The sequence below is a fragment of the Mus musculus genome, chromosome 6 (genome assembly GCF_000001635.26).
Source record: "Mus musculus strain C57BL/6J chromosome 6, GRCm38.p6 C57BL/6J".
NCBI classification, from domain to species: domain Eukaryota; kingdom Metazoa; phylum Chordata; class Mammalia; order Rodentia; family Muridae; genus Mus; species Mus musculus.
In genome coordinates, this window is record NC_000072.6 from 39,042,275 (window position 1) to 39,062,828 (window position 20,554).

Below are 20,554 nucleotides of genomic sequence, written 5' to 3' on the forward strand. Positions count from 1 at the left end.
TTGAAGGAAGTGTGTCATTGAGAACAGGCATTTGAACAGTCCCTCTTCCTGTTCTTTCTGGCTATCATGTTGCTTTCCTCTGCTATGCCCTACCAAGCTCTGCCACCATGTTGTACCTTACCATATCAGATAGGAAGCACAGATCATGGGCCAACAGCTCTCAAACCATGAGCCAAAATAACTCCTTCCTCCTTTAAGTCATTTCTTACAGGAAACTAACACACCTATGTACACAGCCATTCAACATGGTATAATCTGACTTCAGACAGCTTAAGACCTTTATCCTCAAGAGCTATAAAAATGGCAGTGGTTGGGAATCTTCTTCTGACTTAGTTGGTCGAGACTGAGTTCTGGCCTTCTGAAGGGCTCCATGGGGGAATCTAAGATGCAGCAGGTAAGGCAAAGACCTGTTGCCAAAGTGCTATGGAGAGTCTGTTTCAAAAGATCTAAGATCTGCCCTGAAGCTACTGTCAATGACAGGAACGATTTTGTAAACACCCAATGATAACTGGCACTTCTCATGGCATTTTAGAAAAGCTGCTGGTCAGGTTGTTAGGAAGTAGCAGGCTTTCTGAAACTGTGTGATGGCCACATCCAGTTCATCTCGCCAGCTACAAGTCCCACAAGGCCTTAGAGATGGTTGCTCCGAGAGGGTGGATAGATGACTCTCCAAAAGTCTCTCACCAATCACACCAAACCCAAGGCCAGGTGGTCACCTAGTCTTTGACCAACTCCAGGACCGTGAAGCCCATTTCTCCCTCTTATCAGCAAGACAAATGAAGCTCTGTCCCACCATAGGTCTCCACCCTAGCTAAGAATGCTGACAAGGTGTCGGGTGGAGGGGTGAGCGGCCTCTTGGTCTCTCTCCCACTCTCTCATCCCTTTATCTCTAGCTGTAAATCTCATTTGATGAGTCCCCAGCTCGACTGCAAAGGAGAGATTTGTAGACCTGGAAGATGCTAATGATGGTTCTTACCTCCTGCGCAACAGTAAACATTTACGGGGCATTATAATTATTCATAATCACTTTTATGTGCTAAATGAATCTGACCTTGCTCTAAAGAAAACGACCCTGGTAGCCAGGAATCCTGGGTAAAATGAAGTCTCCTAGAAGCAACTGATGGAAGTTGTCCCTCATTCCATAGCACAGGGGCCAGGTACTTCTAACAACCAATACTACATTTTTATTTCATTTTAAAGACTAACATGACATGAAAGCTGAGAATGAAGTAACTAAACTAGGTCAGAGACAGAGGCTAAATCTGAACCCAGATCAAACAGCACCTAGCTTCCCTGGTGCCATCGTGGAAATAGCCACCACGTCTGTGATGATGAGGAGATGTCCAAAGAGAGGGACATGCAGTCAGGTGCACATATGACTTATGTTCTATTACCTCAGTGGCAGCCAAGTTCATGAGAGGGTGTTGGAGAATTCGCAGAGTTGATTCCTCCTCTGCCCAGGATGTCCTCTTTCTGCTGCGACCAAATCTCAAAGGACAATATTAGAAACAAAACAAAACATTTTTTCCAGGTGGTGGGTAGTACACACCTTTAATCCCAGCACTCAGGAGATAGAGGTAGGTGGATCTTTGTGAATTTTTGTAGGCCAGCCTGGTCTACAGAGTGAGTTCCAGGAAAGCCAGAGCTACATAGAGAAATCTTGTATCAAAAACAACCAAACCAAAAAAAGGGGTGGGGGGCGGCTGGTGAGATGGCTCAGTGGTTAAGAGCACTGACTGCTCTTCCGAAGGTCCTGAGTTCAAATTCCAGCAACCACATGGTGGCTCACAACCATTTGTAATGAGATCGGATGCCCTTGTCTGGAGTGTCTGAAGACAGCTACAGTGTACTTACATATAATAAATAAGTAAATCTTTAAAAAAGAAAAAACATTTTTTACTTGTCAATAAGGAAATGCCAATAAGTTAAGATGCATTTGTCTTTATCAGTAAAAGAATAAATTTAGTTTAAGAATAATTAACAAACTAATCAAACTGGATAAAAAACAATACCCAACAAAAGAAAGAAAAGTGGGGCTGGAGAGATGGATCAGCTGTTAGGAGCCCTGTTCCCAACACCTACGTCAAGTAGCTCACAACTGTCTGCCTCAAGGGTCCAATGCATCCAAGGCCATCTACACACTTGGTGCCCATACACTCATGCACATACACACACACACACACACACACACACACACACACACACACACACACGCCTAAACTAAGGGGAAATGGATTCTTCTTATTTAACATTTGGCAAATTTACATTCTCCTTGTCTGCCCTTGGATCTCTTAAATTAATCTCTATAGATACTTCCATGTATTATTAGTTTTTTCTTCCTATGTAAAATCTGTTCTATCAAGAATTCCTCTATTCATCCCAGCTTCAGACAGACAGTTCCCTTCCCTGGGGATGATTTATGCACCAAGCCCGTCAGATATCTGGCTGCATTTTTCTTCCTGTCCCTCAAATGTTTCCTTAAAGCCTACTTAATAGTGCCTGTAGTGTCTACCTGGAGTTCTGGGAAGTCTGGGTCTGGCCTCTCTGCAGTAGTCTGTGACCTTTCCAACCTTGCTCTTTTCTCCAAAGTTCTAAGGAAGGACTGTGAATATTACCCCTGCCCCTGTCCTGCTCCTGACCTCCTACGTCAAGTTTCAAAGGCCTTGCTGATTCGAGCCTCCTTCAGATCCCATCATCCATTTGCATGTGGGCCAGCCTTGCCAGAAGAGGCCCATGAGTGTAGTCTGTCCTTGCCGGTGAGGCATCTTGAGTGCGCATTTCCAGCAACCCCACCTTCCTCTTGGTCCATGCTCAAGCCTTAGGCCCTCTTAGCTTTTCAGCTGTCACAGCCCCAAGACCAAGAAAGCCACAGACTCCACGCCCTGGAACGTACCTGCTTTCACCATCTCAGAAAGGCAAGGAGCTCCGACCTCAGGAGCTCCCCCGCACACCTTCTCATGGGTAGAAGTCTCTTCAGCTTGTTCCGCCCGGGGCAGGCATGACTGTCCCTCTACCAGTGCAGGGTCTGTCGTGAGTTCCAACGGTCAGGGTCTGGGCCAGGTGTTGCCGGGTTCTTGACATCTTAATCAAAGAATTAAAATAAAGGTGCACACACAAAGAGATTGCAAAGTAACACTGGAGCAGATCAGGAAGACACACACTGTCAGGAGTGACAGCCGACCACACCATGAGGGAACTCAAAGGACCTTCTTACTGTTTGAGACTTTCCCCCCATAGGGTTTAATAGAAGGATGAATCTGGGAAATCTTTGCTCATTGAGTATGTCCCTTCCCGTGATGGTTTGAATCATATGTGTGCTTAACTATGTAGAGCTGTAGGTGGTAAGTAGGGAAGTCTCCCTTCATGTTCACTCAGAGGATACAGTTTGCTGGACTACACATGCATGCACTCAATGGCAGTGTAAAACATACGAGGCCCGCTGCCTTCTATACACAGACACATTCTGGTATGCGTTCCAGTAGAAACTGTTCATAAAGGAGAAGGTTTCGTTTGATCCTTGTCAAGGGGAAGAGGAACTTATGTCCGTTGTACGAAGGGAGGTGCACACCCAGTCTGACAGATTACGAGATGCACTGTTAGGAGAGAGATGCCCACCCCAAGCAGTGTCTCAGGATGCTAAACTATTCTCTAGGCTTGTGGGCCTCATCATATCAAGACCTGAGTGCTCAGCAGATGATGATTAAAGCAAAAAAAAAAAAACCATAAGTCATCACGCACACTTGTTTGCACGCATGCATGCATGCTTTACTGGGAATTAAATTCAGGACTTCATATATGGTAAGGCAGACACTTGACTACTGAGCTACCTACCTTTGCTTTGTAAATAAGGAAATAAGGAAAGGGCATTAGGAGATGTCCCAGAATCACACTGTGTTGCAGCTTCCTGGCCCAAGGCCCATGCTCACTTATCTGTGTAGCTTGAAGAACCAGTGTCCTCTCTAAGAAGGCCAGTGGAGCCCTTGTTGCCCTCCTGAGTCCATAAGTGTTTAGAACAGTGATGGCCTGGGTCTGTAGGATGGCATGCTTCAGCACCCACGAGAAGCCTGGTACTGCCTCTTCAACATCACCACTTTCAGTTCCAGATCATTCTAGGCCCTCTTACCTGCCTTCTTCCCTGTTGCTTATTTCTGCCAACAGCCACTTTCCAAGACAGCCCTGGCATTCTGAGATCTCCTGAAAGCCATCTGGCTTCCTGGCTTCTAAGTTTTACTTGGTACCAGGTTAACAAAGGTCATGTGCCCCTTGCAAGGCTTGACCCTTCCTTCCAGAACAGAAATGGGCACCTCCTCCATCAGCTGTGCCACAACCTTAAGAAGCAGTCACCCAAGGGTAGGTACACACATATAAGCAGGGTACCCAGGAAATAAAGGCTTTATAATTGAAAGTCCTCAGCTACAGAGCTAATTCAAATCCAGCCTGGGCTATCTGAAAAGGGTATTTGTCTCAGGAAATAAATAAATAAATAAATAAGCAAGCAAATATAAGTAAATAAATGGAAAGGAAGAAAAAGGAAAGAAATATAGTGGGTTTATTTATTTATTTATTTATTTATTTATCATTCAGGAAGGTAAGGTCTCTAAATGAGCCAATCAAGTGCTCCTGTCTAAGGATAGCTAATGACAGACACCTATGTCTGCTTGAACATTAAATTAGCCAACTGGTGGGACATCAGACTAGAGATGTCTTTCTCCTTGTGTATGACTGCCCCAAGAGACAGAATGACAGATTTTTCAGATAGAGCCCCGCCTCCTGGTGAGTTCCTTGAGCACAGGTGATCAGGCCAGGAGGCGCCATTCTTGGGCAGGGGTATACATCTCCCAACAGCCATAGAAACCACCACTCCTGGGACCGTTCTCCAGGGTCCTGGACAGAAAGAACTTCCTGAGTCACTTACACAAGGAGGCCAGGCTCCAGTGATCAGGCATAGGTAGTCAGCTGCCTCAAAATGCAGAGCAAAACCCTTATCAGGAGATGTCATTTTCCTCTAAATGTCATATATACAATCTTTACTGGGGTGTGATGACAGAGAGTGAATAACTTAACATAAATTTGCATAATGCAATACAGCTGTTAATTTATGATCATATTAAAGCGCAAAGTTTTTTAGTTGGAGGCATTTTAAAGTCTTAATCTTCTAAATTTCCCTCTGTTTGCTCTGTTTATTACTTAAAGCTGCCAAATAAAACACAGGTATCTGCTTCAATTTGAATCCCAGATGAGCAACGACTAATTTTTTTAGTGTATCTCACTCAGCATTTGAGATATACTTTAAAAATGTATGTGTTTTATTCTGATATTTACAGTTAACTGGGTGCTTCTGTTTCTACTCTAAACTGGGGAAGACTGCAGAGACAGCTCAGCCCCAGGGTCTTTGCTCCGGGAGCAGGGGGATTATCGCCAGGGATAATGCCCGCTGCAGGGAACTTGTGCCTTTCTGCTGTGAGGGAGGCTGGTCCTCTGAGGAACACTAACAGAGTTAAATGAATCAGACTATACAGGTGTCCCAGTGCAAAAGGGGAAACTGAGGCAAGTAACATATGTGAGCATACCTGAGAACACCAGGATATAAAAATGAGGGCATAACCTGCAGTGGTGGTGATGGTGGGGTGGTATTTTGGTTGCTGTGTGTGTGCATGTATGTATGTTTATGTGGATGTGTGTGTGTATATGTGTAATTGTGTATGTATGTGTGTGTACGTGTGTATATGTCCGCATATGTGTATATTGTGTATGTATGTATGTGTATATGTGATGTGTATATGCATATGTATATGTGTGTATGTGTGTGTGTCCTGCATTTATTCACTTATTTATTCATTTATTTAGGTTTTGTATTTTTATGCTGTGGTTCAGCTGTATTTTGTTTTGTTTGGGATAGAATATATCTATGTATTCCTGGCTGTTCTAGGATTAACTATGTAAGATCAGGATGACCTTAAATTTGAGCAATCCTCCTGACTCTGCTCCACTGTCATCCCCTTGTGACAGGATTACAAGCATCACGCCTGGCTACTACAGCGTTCTAAATGTTGGTCTTCACCCCTTAAACTGAATTCAAAGATCCCTACTCCTGAGCCTGGGTTGTGAGTCTCACTCCCTCCTCTTCCTAGCCTGGTCTTTGAGTTGTAATGCACACTCAGGGACCTTCTGCTGCATCCTGCATCTCTATATTACTGGGACAAGACCGGCTTATCATGTCATCTCAAATGTCATCTCCTCAGATCTCCAAACTGCATATTTCTGAGCTGATCGCCTCATAGCTGTGGCTTCTACTTAACTTCAACAGCGTTAAATCTCATTTATCCTGGTTCTGGCCATTCTGTCTTCAGCGTCTTCCTGATAATCCTGTCTCACTGTCTCCATGCCTCAGCAGAGCTTGACAGTGAGTCTCCCCTGTGCCCCTGCTAGGACTGTCACTGTCGATGGCATGAGGCAAATGCAGTGAGTAACTACTGCGTGGTGTTACAGGCTCACAGTGTCCTACGCAGTTGCCATGAGCCCCTTTAGAGTCCAGAATATAGAGCCTCGGAGGTTCCAGGTGCTTTCCTTAAGGCTGTGATGCAAATCTACAATTTCGCCTCCTCCAAATCTTAGGCTGAGCTGAGTCTTGCAAAGAAATCAACTGACAGGAAAAGCCAGCAAGCTAAGAGATGCCCACATGGGCTATATATTTTCTTTCTATCCCTACCCAGAATCCTCTTAAATCTTACCTTCTCCTTGGGAATGTCCTGGAATCTCTTCATGGGCTCTCCATTCCGTGTGTGTTTTCTTTTCGGTTGTGACAGTCGAGTCCCAAGGAAATCCTTGTTTCCTGAGCATTTTCCCATGCCTCAGCAGTAATGGCCATCTCGCCCACAGGATCCAAACCCAGTGATCCTTCAGATGTTTTTATTAGCTCAGTGACCAGTATATGGGGAGAGGCAAGTTGGCACTCTCTTTCCATTCCGTCGGAAACACTTTCCACCCTGTCCCTCTTGGCCCTGGCATTTGCTTCGTGAGTTGCCAGGAAACCCCATGGGGCAGCAGAGCATAGCCAGCAACCTGCACCCAGCAAGCTGACATGGACACTCAGCCTGCATCCTCTGAGTCCCCCAGCCTGTCACCAGTGTTGCCTTCACCCAGCCTGCGGTGCCAAGCTCTGAGTCTTAACTCCCTACTGAAAGGCTCCTTACCCAGCCAGACTACCCCATACTGGGAACAATACAGATCCTCCTAGAGCCTATGTCCTCACCTGATAAAGGGGACAGTAATGTCATTTGCTCTTTAAGCTGCAAGCCTGAGGAAATTGGCTAGCATGGGAAGCGCTGAGCACAGAGCCTGCCGCCTGCCGCCCAGACTTCTGATCTCTCTCCTGTCACATTATGTTATTCCTACCTCAAACCGTCTAAAAACCTCAGGCACATGTCCCTTACATGCATCCCCTGCTGCTCTGTCATTGAACTTCTGGTACTATACACACGCGCGAGCGCGCACACACACACACACACAGAGAGAGAACACCCACCCTCCCCTGCCACTTTCTTTTTGCTGGCAACTTTTCCTACTCTGCTGTTAAATTCACCTCTGACATCCTATTTTCCCAGGACACTGTTTTCTTCCAGAGGCCAACAAAACAATGCTCAAATCAGAAAGCATGGGTGGATACCAGCCACCGAGGTTCCAGAACCCTCAGTCTCTACAAGAGATTGCTCTGTCCATTCCTGCCTACTATACCAGAAATAAGAAACTCCCCTCTATCTGGGGATGGGGGGATGGGCAGCCTGTGGCCAATAACCTTCCACTCTTAGCTAAACTCCTCTAAAGAGGGGCAGCCTGTACCTTTCTGGCATTGCTAATCTCTGCCCAAATAGGGAGGCCTCATGTCTACTGCCCATCGTGTCCCTGTGACTGTATCCCTCTGGGTGCAGAACATGCAGCAGACCCCATATGCGAAGGTGTGATGCAGAGATGAAGGTTGCTTTTATGATATTCCTTTCCAGAAGGTCGGGGTGGCTCCATCACTGACCCATTATCAAGTCACCATTGAATGTATCTAAATTTATAGCCATCACTGTGACCCTGTGTCACGAGAAGCCCTATACGTTTATGAGTAGAAATGGCACTTCCCTTTATTTTCTCCCTGAGTTAAGTCTTTTGGCTATTCTTCTAATTCATGATAATTTCTCTTATGTCTCCCTCAAATCCTCTCTTTAAACATCTTGTCCTTTACCTTTACATTTGCTAATGGGGTACAAACCATCGTCCACAGGCTGGAAGCTCTGTTCCAGGAGGCACCTGTGCCAGCAATCCTCGATGCCCAATACAGTGTCTGGTGCATCATGGGTATCCTGATGGACCATTCATCACCCAAAACCATGCTACCCTCTCCAACTTTACCTTTCCCTGTGTGCAGGGCAATTAAGGGGTCCTCACTAGAGACACCAGTTGGCCTACTTTCTAGGAGCCTGTTCCCAAGGTCACCTCATAGAAGCCTCCTCCACGTACAGTGGGAGATGTGCAGTGAGCATTCGGTGAGCCTCTTCAGAAAGAGAGCAAACAAGATTGGGTCAGGTCCATCTACAAAGGTTGCCTGAGATGAGGGGGCCTCCAGTGGGACAGGGGGAGGCAGAACAGAAATAGGGAGTGTCCACTGAGCTTCCTTATGCAGACACTGTCTTCTGAGCCATCCTTGAATGGAGGTTTGTGCTGACACAGCTCCGTGCAGCAAGCAAGGCCAGCACTTCTCTCTTGCACTAGGTGAGAAACTGCAGCTGTCAGAGTCGGCTCAGGCCGCCCAGCTGGCGAATGGTGAAGCAAATTTAAACTCTGTGTATGCTTCTAGTATTCAGTACTAGTTCCCAGGGTGGAATTTGAAGTTGACGGCAGGAAACCCTGGAAGAATTTCCCCAGCAATCTGTAAGGAGTAGTCTTGGTCGAATGTTCTAGAAACTACCATCTTGAGCTTGGCAGCTTGGATCTAACGGGATGGGCCCCATCTCTCAAAGGGTTTCTCATCCTTGGCTACACCCTGGACTCACTCTGGAGAGCTTGCTGCCTTTGGCTCCCTGCACCCTCAGTGCCTCACAAAACAGGTATGTGAGGCTTAGCCACAAACTCCCCTGGTCACTCCAGGTAGGCTCAAGGAAGGCAAACAACACAAGATGAAGCTAGCTGTCCCTTTCTGTCCACCAGAGCTCAGCACTCGGTGGCACCCTGGGAAGAAGTCTCATTTCCACACTGCCCACCAAGACTGAAGGCCTGTCCCTGATACCATGCCATTCAACGCACTTCCAGTTTCATTCTTACATTTGGGGCCTCTGAGCCTAAGGCAGCCATGCAATTATAAAACACACACCTGATGGGGTGGAATCCTTTCTGTTGAGACTACTCATCAGAGAAAAAGGCAACTCCAGGTATACAAAGTAATTAGTTCCAGGCAGTTGTGTCTTTGTTCTGTGTGACAAACAAACAAACAAACAAACAAAAACTACTTTTGGGACACAAAGTCATCTGGGCATCCTGAAAATGAGAGCCAGGTCACCCTTGCCTTGACCTAGACGACTCAGGGCCATGAGAACCTCCCAGGCTCCAAAGAGTAGCAATGTGCCTGAGAAGAAATGCCACTCTCCTATCAGGGGTGCTCTTTATTTTTTAAGATTCAACTCTCAAACCAGAAATCCACCCACCTGCCAAGTCTAAGTTTGGGGAAAGAACATTATTTTCTTAGCTATGTGAGGAAACACCACAGCATCCTAGGGACTGAGCCCAAAGTAGGCAGATATCAAGTCATATGCCCAGGGCTGCCTAGCCCTCAGAGTCCAGTCATAGCTGCATATGGAAGACAAAGGCCAGCGCAGGCAGCCTATGCACCAGGTGCATCGAGAGAGGTATTGTTTTAGCTTTTAAATATATGCTAATTGTTAGATTTAAGGAATCATAATTCTATAAAGATCTAGGCCCTAGCTTTTTCTTGAAGCAATGGAAACTCGGGTTACCTTCAGCCCCTCCCTTCCTGCAGCATCAGACAAGGGCAGCTCCCGCCTGCAGTCAGGCCAGATGCCAGCAGCCCTTCCACATCACACCCATGGCCTCTGGGCCCCAGCTCACAGAGTCACGGTGCTTCCTGGTACTCCACAGGGTTTGCATCACCGTCGGGCTGTGACCTTGCTCCCGTCCCTGCATTCTGAGCCCCAGAAAGCAGGTCCTTGTCTGCTGTACATCCAACCTCTCTACCTTGCACAGACAGGACACACCTCTGCTTGTCTCAGCCTCTGAAGCTCTCTCTGAGCCTTGGCGCAGGTGTATCGACTCCTAAAATGCTTGTGGCACTTGAGTGATTCACGGGGCATTCTAGAGAACTCTAGATGCCAGCTCCTGAACTTGCCAACCCCGGGTGCAGGCCACAGGGCAGAGTGGGCTCTATGGCTCCCTGTCTGGTAGACACAGGGGTGTCCTCCTTGTATGCAGACACCCCTTGTATGCAGACACCCCTTGTATGCAGACGGCCCTTGGTGGCTGTCCCTGCTTGTCTGGCTGGCAAGGAGAATTGAGTTTGCTCAGCCATCTGCTCTAGGGCCATGTGCCAACCAAAGTAGGACCAGTTAGTCATGCTTGGTGACCTATAAGCAGAGCGAGAGGGCACACAGAGTGAACGGGGGAACCTTTAGAAGAGGCCACTAATGTCCCTCTCCTGCCTTCATTTGGGGCCACTTCTTCTCACCCTGCAGGTCCTTAGCAGAAATAAAGACAGTACTTAGTGTGATATTTTCACTACTTTCCAAATAGATTCACATGTCTGGCTAAACTTCTCAAGGGTGATCCTGTTGGTCCTGGGGAGATTTTTGAAAAGAAGCTGTGCTAGCTGAGGTGACAGAGGATAAACAAATGGGGCCAGAGCACTCCCCAACCACCACAAATTAGACTGTGAAGACAACAAGGTGGGTAACTACCACTCACATGAGCTCGATGCCAGAGGACTCCACCACACTCAGGGAGGGCTGACGCTCAAGGCTAAGAAAACCAGCTCTATGTAGCTAACCACACTGTTAATCTAGGGCTGCAGGATTCTGGTCCCTTCCAGAAGACCTCCCAGCCCCGTGCTAACTGGGACCAGCACTCACCAGTCAAAGCAGTCTGTCTCATGCATTGTGCCAGGTCCAAAGGGAGAGGTCCCACATGGTCTTTGCAGTGGCTTCTGCAGCCGAGGAAGCAGAGTCCGCACAGCATCTTTCCTCCTCTTGGCCAGAGCTCCACATTCAAATCATAGTCCTGGCCTCTCCTCCCCATCTTTACCCTCCCTGACTCCTAAGACCCCAGTCCTAAGAGGGACTCTGCCTGCCTGGCTGACACCCCATCTCATGAGGCATCTGCCATGGACTGTTCCCTGGCCTCTTCTCTCCTGTGCCTTTCGTTTGTCAAAGTTCAGTTTTTATTCACTCCATGCCACAAACCCCTTTTGCCAGATGCTACCATCTGTCCTCTCCTATGGATCTTACTCATAAATCCCCTGGCCTCCGTCCCTCATCTATAAACTACATGGCACAGGTGACAGTCACCCACAGAACTCTGAGGATCTAGAACTCCCCTTTCTCATAAATGGTGTCACTGGCTCTGTTCGCACTCCACCCTCAGGTTTGGCATCTCTCCATCCCAACTCTATCCTCATTTTAGCACATCACCCTACCCCTTGTTCAGGACCAAGGTTCCGAACGGTGATCCTGCAAACGCCCGTAAGGTCTCCCAGCTTGTGTGCCCGGGGTACGAGGTATGCTTGTCCCTACCTGACACTCCTCCTTCATTACCCAACTCAGCAGCCCAGACTTAGAGCTGTTCATCTCAGCTCACCCATGCAGCAACCGTTCCCACAGACATGCAGCCTGTCAGTAATTCACGACCGTGTTCTCCCAAAATTCATCCTACATGTTCTGACACCTAAGACCTCCTATCTTGGTCCCTAGAGGGCTCTAACTCAGCTGGGCCCACCCCTCAGGATTGCTGATGGCCTCCTGGCCCTCTCACCTCTAACACACACACGCACACGCACATACACGCTCTCCCTTCCCTACTCTCTTTACCACCCTACCTTCCCAGTGTCTGTGTATACGGCCATGCACTTGACTTCAGCTTGTGGCTGCCTGGTCCAATGATCCAGAGGGAGAAAAATCTACAGCAGGTTGGCCCTCCCCAGGGTCCTCCCTGACGTGACTTGGAATGCCACCTCTGATAGCTAGAGCCACCCTCTCAGCCACTCTGACTAAGTCCCTTTGGGCAGCCTTGCCCCTGGGTGGGGTCAGATGCACTGAGACTGTAGGGTGCAGAGCCAGGCGTCCATGTGTGCACGAGGCCCAGAACCAGAGCAGCAGGCATTGAGACAAAAGAAACACAAGACTCTAAGATCCCCAGCCAAAACAAATTGCCCTCATTAACACGGGCCTCCACCACCATCTCTGGGCTGGGACCAGGCTGAAGTGAGGCAGAAACCACAGAAGAGCGTGTGCCAATAAAACGGCAATAAACATGCAGCGGCAATGGAACCCGGTTCAGCGTTGTTCCAAAACCTTGTTTAACTGCTTTTATTGTTTCTGTGTGAGAGAACACAAATGCATTTGGAAAATTGCTTCAGCATCAGGCTCCTGCTCTCTGAGGAAAGGCTTCCCAATGTCCCCCCACCCCCACCCAAGGCGGATCCTGACCTTCACGGGGTCCCCATGAAAGCCACGGGGCTCTCCCTTCCAGCCATCCACTAACATGTCCCTATGCCCTTGGCCCCAGGGACTGTGCATGGGCCATCTCTACTCATACTCTCCACAGTGCTGGGTGCAGAGCAGAGACAGCCGGCACTCAGCCATAGACAAGGAAGTGCACAGACCTGAAGGGGTCCCATGGGAAGCTAAATGGAGCCTTGTGAGGCAGACAACATTATTAGGGAAGAAGGTTTATTTCTGAAAGAATCCATCACTGAAATAAACCCATGAGCTGAGGATCTCCTGACACGAGTGACTGAGGGGTGACTTGTTCTCATAGTCATCCCTTTGGGGGTTTCCCACATTAGAACAGCCCAGTCAACAGAAACAAGAAAGCCAAAAGAGGGTTCCCGGAGCAAGACCCAGAGCTGGGACTGGTGCAAGGCCTGGGGTATCAGGAAGCTCTAAAAAGAACAGGTGGAGGGAGTGGCCTGTGTGAGAATCCTTGCATGCCACAGGCTCAGGTGGCCTAGGAAATGAGGAGGGGCTTTTCTGAGGGCATTGAGAATCGAGGATCGGGGTGGGGGGTGGGGGGAGACCCTTCTCACACCAGGAAAGATGCAGAGACTGGGGCCTCTGTGTTCCCCCTGCAGTACCCTGGGGCCTCTGTGCTCCCCCTGCAGTGTCCTGGGGCCTCTGTGCTCCCCCTGCAGTGTCCTGTCCTGGGGCCTCTGTGCTCCTCCTGCAGTGCTCCGTGGGTGGATCATGAGAAAGAGAAGTAGGAGGGTGCACGAAGATCCTGCATCTCCCTCAGAGCCCACTGTGACCTCCACAGGTTCTGTGGCCACAAGTCACAGGGAGTGGAGAGGAGTCACAGCCCCTCTGGAGAGGCCAGTGGGAGTCTATCTGCCGAGAGGCTGGCAGCCGGCTTCACTGGGACTCAGCCAGAACGAGGAGTCTGAATGCACGGAGCAGCTACTTTGAGCAATTACTAAACTATGGTCTATGGAAAATGAGACTCTGAGGCAGGTGCTGTCCCTGATTAAATCCCCACCCCAAATTAATTAAAAAACAAAAAACAAAAACCACCTTTCTCCCATAAGCTTCGTTCTGTTTCACTTCCTGCTGGAGAAGGGGCGTGGCATAGGAGGGAAATTCAGGCCATCCTTCTCTCAGGGCCTTGCTGCTCTTAATTTTGCTGTTGCAGAGGCCACTCTTGGCAAGAAGTCCTTCTCATGAGAGCCACCAGCTACAGAGAAAGACCTAAAATAGCACTAGGTGGAAAGGAGACAGGCGGCAGGGTCACACGAGGGCGTAAGCATCATAGAACCTCAGAAACAGCCCTAGGTTCGCCCCAGCATTCCCACTGCCACCTAAACTCTGGAGCATCCCTTCCCTCCCGTGTGACATGGGCAGCCGCTGGAAGGCTGTACCCGTTACTCCTCTATGTGAAATTTGCTGTGCTAAAATACCATATCCAGACACAACTTGCAGTTGATTGTGCTTACAGTTCCAGAGGAAGAGTCCATAATAGTGGGGGGTGGGGGTGGGGTGGAGGTGGAGGCGCGGCAGCCGGATGAGATCCCCTCTCTATAGCACGTAGGGAGCAAGTCTCTGACCATCAAAGCCCACCTCCAATGACGTACTTCCTCCAGCAAGACTGTACCTTCTAAAGCTCCATCACATCCCCAAATATATGACTAACAGGGAACCGAGTATTCAGATGCACGAGCCTACGGGGATATTAATATGGGGGATATTACTCATTCAACCCAACAAAGTGTTAGTTGTCTTTGGGACAGGGGCGTCATTAGCCTTGCACAAATCCTGCAGTTCATAAAGTGCCATGGAATTATAGTAATAATATATTAATAATATAATATATTAATATTATAATATTAAATATATTATTGGATATTTGATATGTAACTAGATATTTACTATATTATATAGATATATAACAATATATATCCACTATCTAGTATATAATATAAAATTAAACATATACATAATTATATTTTTTTGCCAAGAAAATAGAGCATGATAGTGGAGGCTTATAGTATATGTGTATGTGTGTGCGCGTGCGTGTGTGTGTGTGTGTATGTATATATATACATATATATACATGAGAGAGAGAGAGAGAGAGTGTGTGTGTGTGTGTATTCAAACAAATAATAAAAAACACAAAAAATGTAAAGTACTTGTAACTGTTATAACTGGGGCCCGGTAAATGTTACAGAGCAACTGACCCAATGCCATTTTCTTCCAGAAAGCAGCAAGTAGACCTTGGTACTTAGATGAGCAGCTGCTCTGACTGCACTGGGGTTTCTGGGTACATAAAATAAGTATTGAACCCACAAGACCTCAGAGTTTCCTTCCTGAGTTCCTTGACTGGTCTCCAGACCCACACACACCCCTGAGAGCATTGGTCTAACCACATATCTTTCAGCTTAGCATGGTCAGGACCACCCTCAAGCAGCCAGACTGGCAAGCAAGAATAAGATGTCCAGTTAAATGTGCATTTCAGATAAGCAATGCATGATATTCCTATAACACAAGAATGTCCTGTGCAGTATCACACACACACACACACACACACACACACACACACACACACACAGCTTAAATAAAAAGCACTTTTGGTCTAAATTCAGGTGGCTGTAGCAAAATCACCATAGGCTGGAGGCTGGAACAACAGACAGCAGCTTTGGGTCTGGGAAGTTCCAGAATGAAAGGGCTGGCAGATCCAGGTCCTAGGAAGCTCTTGCATCAGGGTCCATACCTTCTCTCTGAATACTCTCAGGGCTTTCCTTGGTGCTCCCCAGAGAGAGGGAGGAGGGCAGGTGCACTTGCCCACACTGCCCGCTTGTGAACACTAGTGTGAACGCAGGATGCTGAGGAATGCAAAGTCACACTACTCGAGTTTGCCTCCTATTCCGTTGATCCAGAGCAGACCCGACTTCACCCCGCAAGTACACTGTCTTGCATGGGACTTTCTGTGGTCACCCGAGGAGGATATACCACCGCAGTGACTCTGACTTCGGTGAACCAGAAGTTCAGCTCAGTCAAGAACACTGGCTCAGCATGGGTGAGGTCCCAGGAATCTTCATCTCTAACACCGCCAAGCAAGAAAGTGGGGGACAAAGGGGGAAAGAGAACAGAGCAAAGAGAACACATCCGGCCGTGTATAGCTGGGTTTTCTTACGCTGGTTTTGTTGTTAAATGCGTCCCTCTCTAGCACTATTCGCAGAAAGCATGCTGCTGAGCCTGCATCTCTTGGCCTAGGCTCTGAAGCTGCCTCTGCCTCTCCTTTGCTGAGCACTTTGAGCTGTTTCACCTGTCTGGCCTGTGGTTCCTCAAGACAGGTTTACATTTCTAGAACCTGGGGGTTTCCTCTCGTGTTTTCTTTCAAGTGTCCCATGATTGATAACCAGTGTCAGCAAGAATATTGGTGTCTAATTCTCTTCTCCTGAGCTGGTGCACAAAAATGCCTGCAGAGGCTGGAGGGGTCGTGCAGCAGTTAAGAGCACATACTGTTCTTGTAGGGAACCAGGTTTGAGTTTCCATCATGTCTAAAGTGGCTTGCAACTCCAGTCCTGGGGGGGGGGGGGGTTTCTAGCGCCCTCTTCTGGCCTTCACAGACACTGCATGCAAGTGAATGCACTTGCTGAATAAACAGCCAGGCAGACACATACATACATACATACATACATACATACATACATACATACTTACATACATACATACATATAAAATCAAAGTAAGTAAATAAAAAGAGCCTCAATTCTCAATGATTCTTAAAATCTGGTACCGAGCCAGGCAGTGGTGGCTCACGCCTTTAATCCCAGCACTCGGGAGGCAGAGACAGGTGGATTTCTGAGTCCGAGGCCAGCCTGGTCTACAAACTGAGTTCCAGGACATCCAGGGCTACACAGAGAAACCCTGTCTTGAAAAACAAACAAACAAACAAACAAACAAACAAACAATCTGGTACCAGATACTATTTGGGCCTCTAGATACTACTCTTGGACAACAAGGGTTTATCTTAATGGAGGAGAGCATTTTCCATGCCTGGCTTGGACTTGTCCCTACCCCCCACTTATACCCTGACCTTTGAAAACAGACTGAGTGGACAATAGGGATCTGAACGTGTGTGTGTGTGTGTGTGTGTAAGGAGATTCCTATTCTAATAAATCTCATCATGGTGGAGATTTTTTTTTCCCAGAAAATTCTGAGCCCAGACAATGGCTCATTTATTTGAAGTCATATTCAAAGCAACAGAACTCCAGGTCAACAAGAAGGATTTCTCTGATCTTAGAGTTGATTGCAAAGGGATTTACGACTCATGGACGGGGGTGGGGTGGGGTGGGGGAGCCATTTAATGATAGATTCTGGGCAGGTGGAAGGTGACCTTGCAAACAAACCTAAGATGGTCTGCTGGAAATGCTGTGACATGCTGTGGGACAAGGATCACCTACGGCAGTGTGAGACAGAAGCCCAGGAGCTCTGCCTGGGAGGATGTTTGGGTAAATATTTGGGCAGCCTTTGGCTACTGCTGCTACACTGGTGAACTGAGCTGGAGACCAGAGGAAATGGCTCTTGTCTCCCAGGCCCTCCAATGATACATTTTGATAAACATCCAGACAGGCTGACTCTGGCCCAAGCTATGTGAATATATCACATATGCCACAACCAGCAGAGAGCACGCTCCAGGCAAGGTGGCAGAGAGGGGGCAGGAAGCAGGAGGGCGGGAGAGGTCTAGAACCGGCTGTCTAAATTTAACAGGCAGTGGCTTTTAGGCCAAGTGGATAAAAAATAAATTCCAGTGCTCAGAGCTCTTATCTGTGTTTACCATTTCTCCAAACAGTGAGTGACCTACTCTGACTCTCAGGGTAGATTATCAACAAAAAGCACACAGGAAGTAGGGGTGGGTGGACGGTAAATCGTGGACCACTCCTCCTTCCCTTCCCGTGGCATTTACTTGGTCTGTCAGAGTGACTAAAATATGCTAGGGTCACAGAACTGTCTTTGAGCAGATGAGGCACATCCCTGGCACATCAGACCAACTCAGAGGTGAAGGCACCTTGGGGTCACCGACCCATTAACAAAGGTACCTGCTAATAGCACACAGCATTTCCCTGCCACATACGTGACCTATGGCACGTGACAGACACACTCTTGTTCCCTGCATTCGGTCTGTTCCCAGTTCTTGCAGGACACAGGACATGTGAGTTTCATATTATTCCCTGTTGCTCACGTCTTCTGTCCACCCTTGGTCTGCACACTGGTATCTGTTCTGGCCCAGCTCCTCCCCTAGCTGGCAATGCACTAACCTTCCATAGTCCTGACCCTGGCCCTTGATAAGGGGTGACCCATGTACTCATCAGCTTTTTGTCACAAAAGCAAATACTCAAGAAGGTCAATTAGTAAAGAGAAGAAGGGCTGTTTGGGCTCCCAGTGATGAGGCTTAGTCCTGGTTATTGGCCTTGGTTGCCTAGAACAAGCAGGATTCGGTGGAGTGAAGCCTTCAACTCATGGCTGAGATGTTAACAGAAGAGGAATGGGCTGGGGTCCCTCTACCCACTTCAAGGTCAACCTTCCAACAACTGGATGACCTCCCTCTAAGCCCCACCTCCTGCATTCTCACTTCTTCCAGAGAGCTCAGGGCTGCTGCTTTCCTGGATGAGCCTCGAATACACGGGCTGTCAGAGAGGGTTTAGAGCCAGATTACAGCAATCTGAGACGTTGTTCAGAGTCCCATACTTTCTAGTGACCCAGCCACCTCCAGTGGGCAGTAGCGAAGGCTCAGGCCCTCTGCTTTTCTCTCTCTTAATTCCCAAAGGCACAGATACTTTGTGTGACTGGGTTTCATCTCCCCACTTCTAGGTACAAGCTGCTGTCCCTAGGGGGTAGGGTGGGGGCCCTAACATAGATCTTTAGGAACCAATGCCTCCTCTATCTACCCCATGGATCCTGTTTCCATCTTTCTCTCAGTCACCAGCAGTGAAGCCTGTGGACCTCTATCTCCCAAGCCTCCCCCCCCCCGTTCTACTCTTCCCTTATAACAGTGGTTGTGATGCCCAGGTTGCATGTGAGAATCCCCTGGGGAGATTGGAAAACAACACCAATTGACGCAGAATGTCTCGGGGGTGACCCCACCCCATCCTAGCCCCAGCAGACAGCACCAAGATGGAGATGCCTAGCTTACATTCTCAGGCTGTGCCTGGAGCTCACTGTTTCTGCAATAACCCGCTGCCTTGTTTCCCAGCTCCTCCTACTCCATCTATTCTTCCTGTCCTTGTCAGATCACAAAAAATACCATTTTCACTGTATTACCTCCACTCCTCAGAAGCCAACAGTGGCCCCACCAGAACAATAAATCTTTGCATGAACAAATGAATGGCTTCCACGGCACACAATGAATCCCATATGCTCTGGGACTGCATCTTATCTCCCCTTCTCCACCCTCCCCACCTCCCACAGGCTGCTAAGCAATGCCTATCTGTGGAATGAGTGAATAAATACATTTTCTCTGCAAATTAAATGCAGTCCACTCTTCCTCCACACCCAGAGAGCAGGCCGGGTGATTTCACGATCATTTACAAAAGGGCTTATTTCTCTAAGCATCGAATACAATCAGCTCTGAGTGATTCATGCTAATGGAGAGGACAGAATGCTAAATATTATAAAACAGCAGCTAATTCAAAAGCGTAAATTTGCTTGATGCCAGAATGCACTTTTGCTCATGAGTGCTTTCACTGCATTTGATAATTGGGACAATTTTTTTAAAATATACTTTTTTTTTTAGATATGTCTGATCTGTCCCCATCTCCCCCTATACCACCCCAAGACACACACTAGTAGAATAAACAATTCAACTCCCAAAACAGCACCCAATTTTGTTGCCTCAACCCTTTCCCAGGATGGTTCAAATTGCTAGATCTCAGACTGTCAAAATGGGTCGAGGGAAGCCATGGGGGGAAACATGGAGTTGGAATAAATAGGAACACTTGCTCCCTTTTTAAGGATTCATCCCCAAAATTTCAGGCATCACAACCCATTTGTAGAAGAATTTGAAATATCTACTGCTACTGAGCCACACATATTTAGGACCCTGCCGCTTATTCCTGGACACATACCCCAGGAACCTGTGTACAAGCTCACCCCAAACCATAGTTAAGAATATTCACATCAGCTCTGTTCATGGTGGCCTTCAAACTGGGAGACACCCATAAGGGACAGGATGGACCCATGGCTATGTATGCACGGTAATGACGGCACACGCGAGCGTGTGCTTCGTGGCAGCATCCCTGACTAGTATGTACAATGCCCTGGGTTCCATCCTGAGCACAAAAGAAACAGCAAGAGGCAGAGGGGGTGTTACAACTACAGCTACGCTCAACACAGATAGATCACAGGCAACTCTGAGGAAATGGCTCAGACATGGAGCCTGCTTACTAAGCCTGCCACTGACAAAAGCCATAGGGGACAGGGAGACAAAACCATTGCTCTGTCAGGTACTTCTGAAATGGCTGGGACAGGAGTGGGGCACAGAGCACTACAGAGTTCTGGAATGTCCTGTGTCTTGGTTTGGAAGAGGGGAAGAAGGCCAAGGTAGGTAGTAGGCCAAAAGGCTTAGGGGGGGAGAGATCCATTACAAGGTGACAAAGGTTGGCCTGCGTCTCTCAGGGCAGTTCTGAGGACTGAATGGCATGCAGATGTGGGATCTCTGATGAGTAGAACAGAACCTCACAGGATGAAATGCTATGGTTTTTATTCGGTAAAGGCAAGATCCTACAGAGGGTTGGCACGGCCGGTGACGTTCAACCTGGGGCCTTATGTGGAGAGGGATGATGGTGGTGGTGGTAGTG

The 20,554-nt window shown here is 48.0% G+C and overlaps 1 protein-coding gene and 1 long non-coding RNA gene across 10 annotated transcripts in view; one reads left to right on the plus strand and one right to left on the minus strand.

Moving 5' to 3' along the window:
* Tbxas1 (thromboxane A synthase 1, platelet) overlaps positions 1–20,554 on the plus strand; it is a 220,432-nt gene that overhangs the window by 178,116 nt on the left and 21,762 nt on the right. The gene's annotated exons all lie outside the window — the stretch shown is intronic.
* Gm46989 lies at positions 1,892–12,551 on the minus strand. Its single transcript, XR_003956280.1, has 3 exons — positions 12,083–12,551; positions 11,121–11,194; positions 1,892–3,081 (listed from the first exon to the last, which is right to left on the minus strand). It is a non-coding gene; the product is annotated as a predicted gene, 46989 (long non-coding RNA).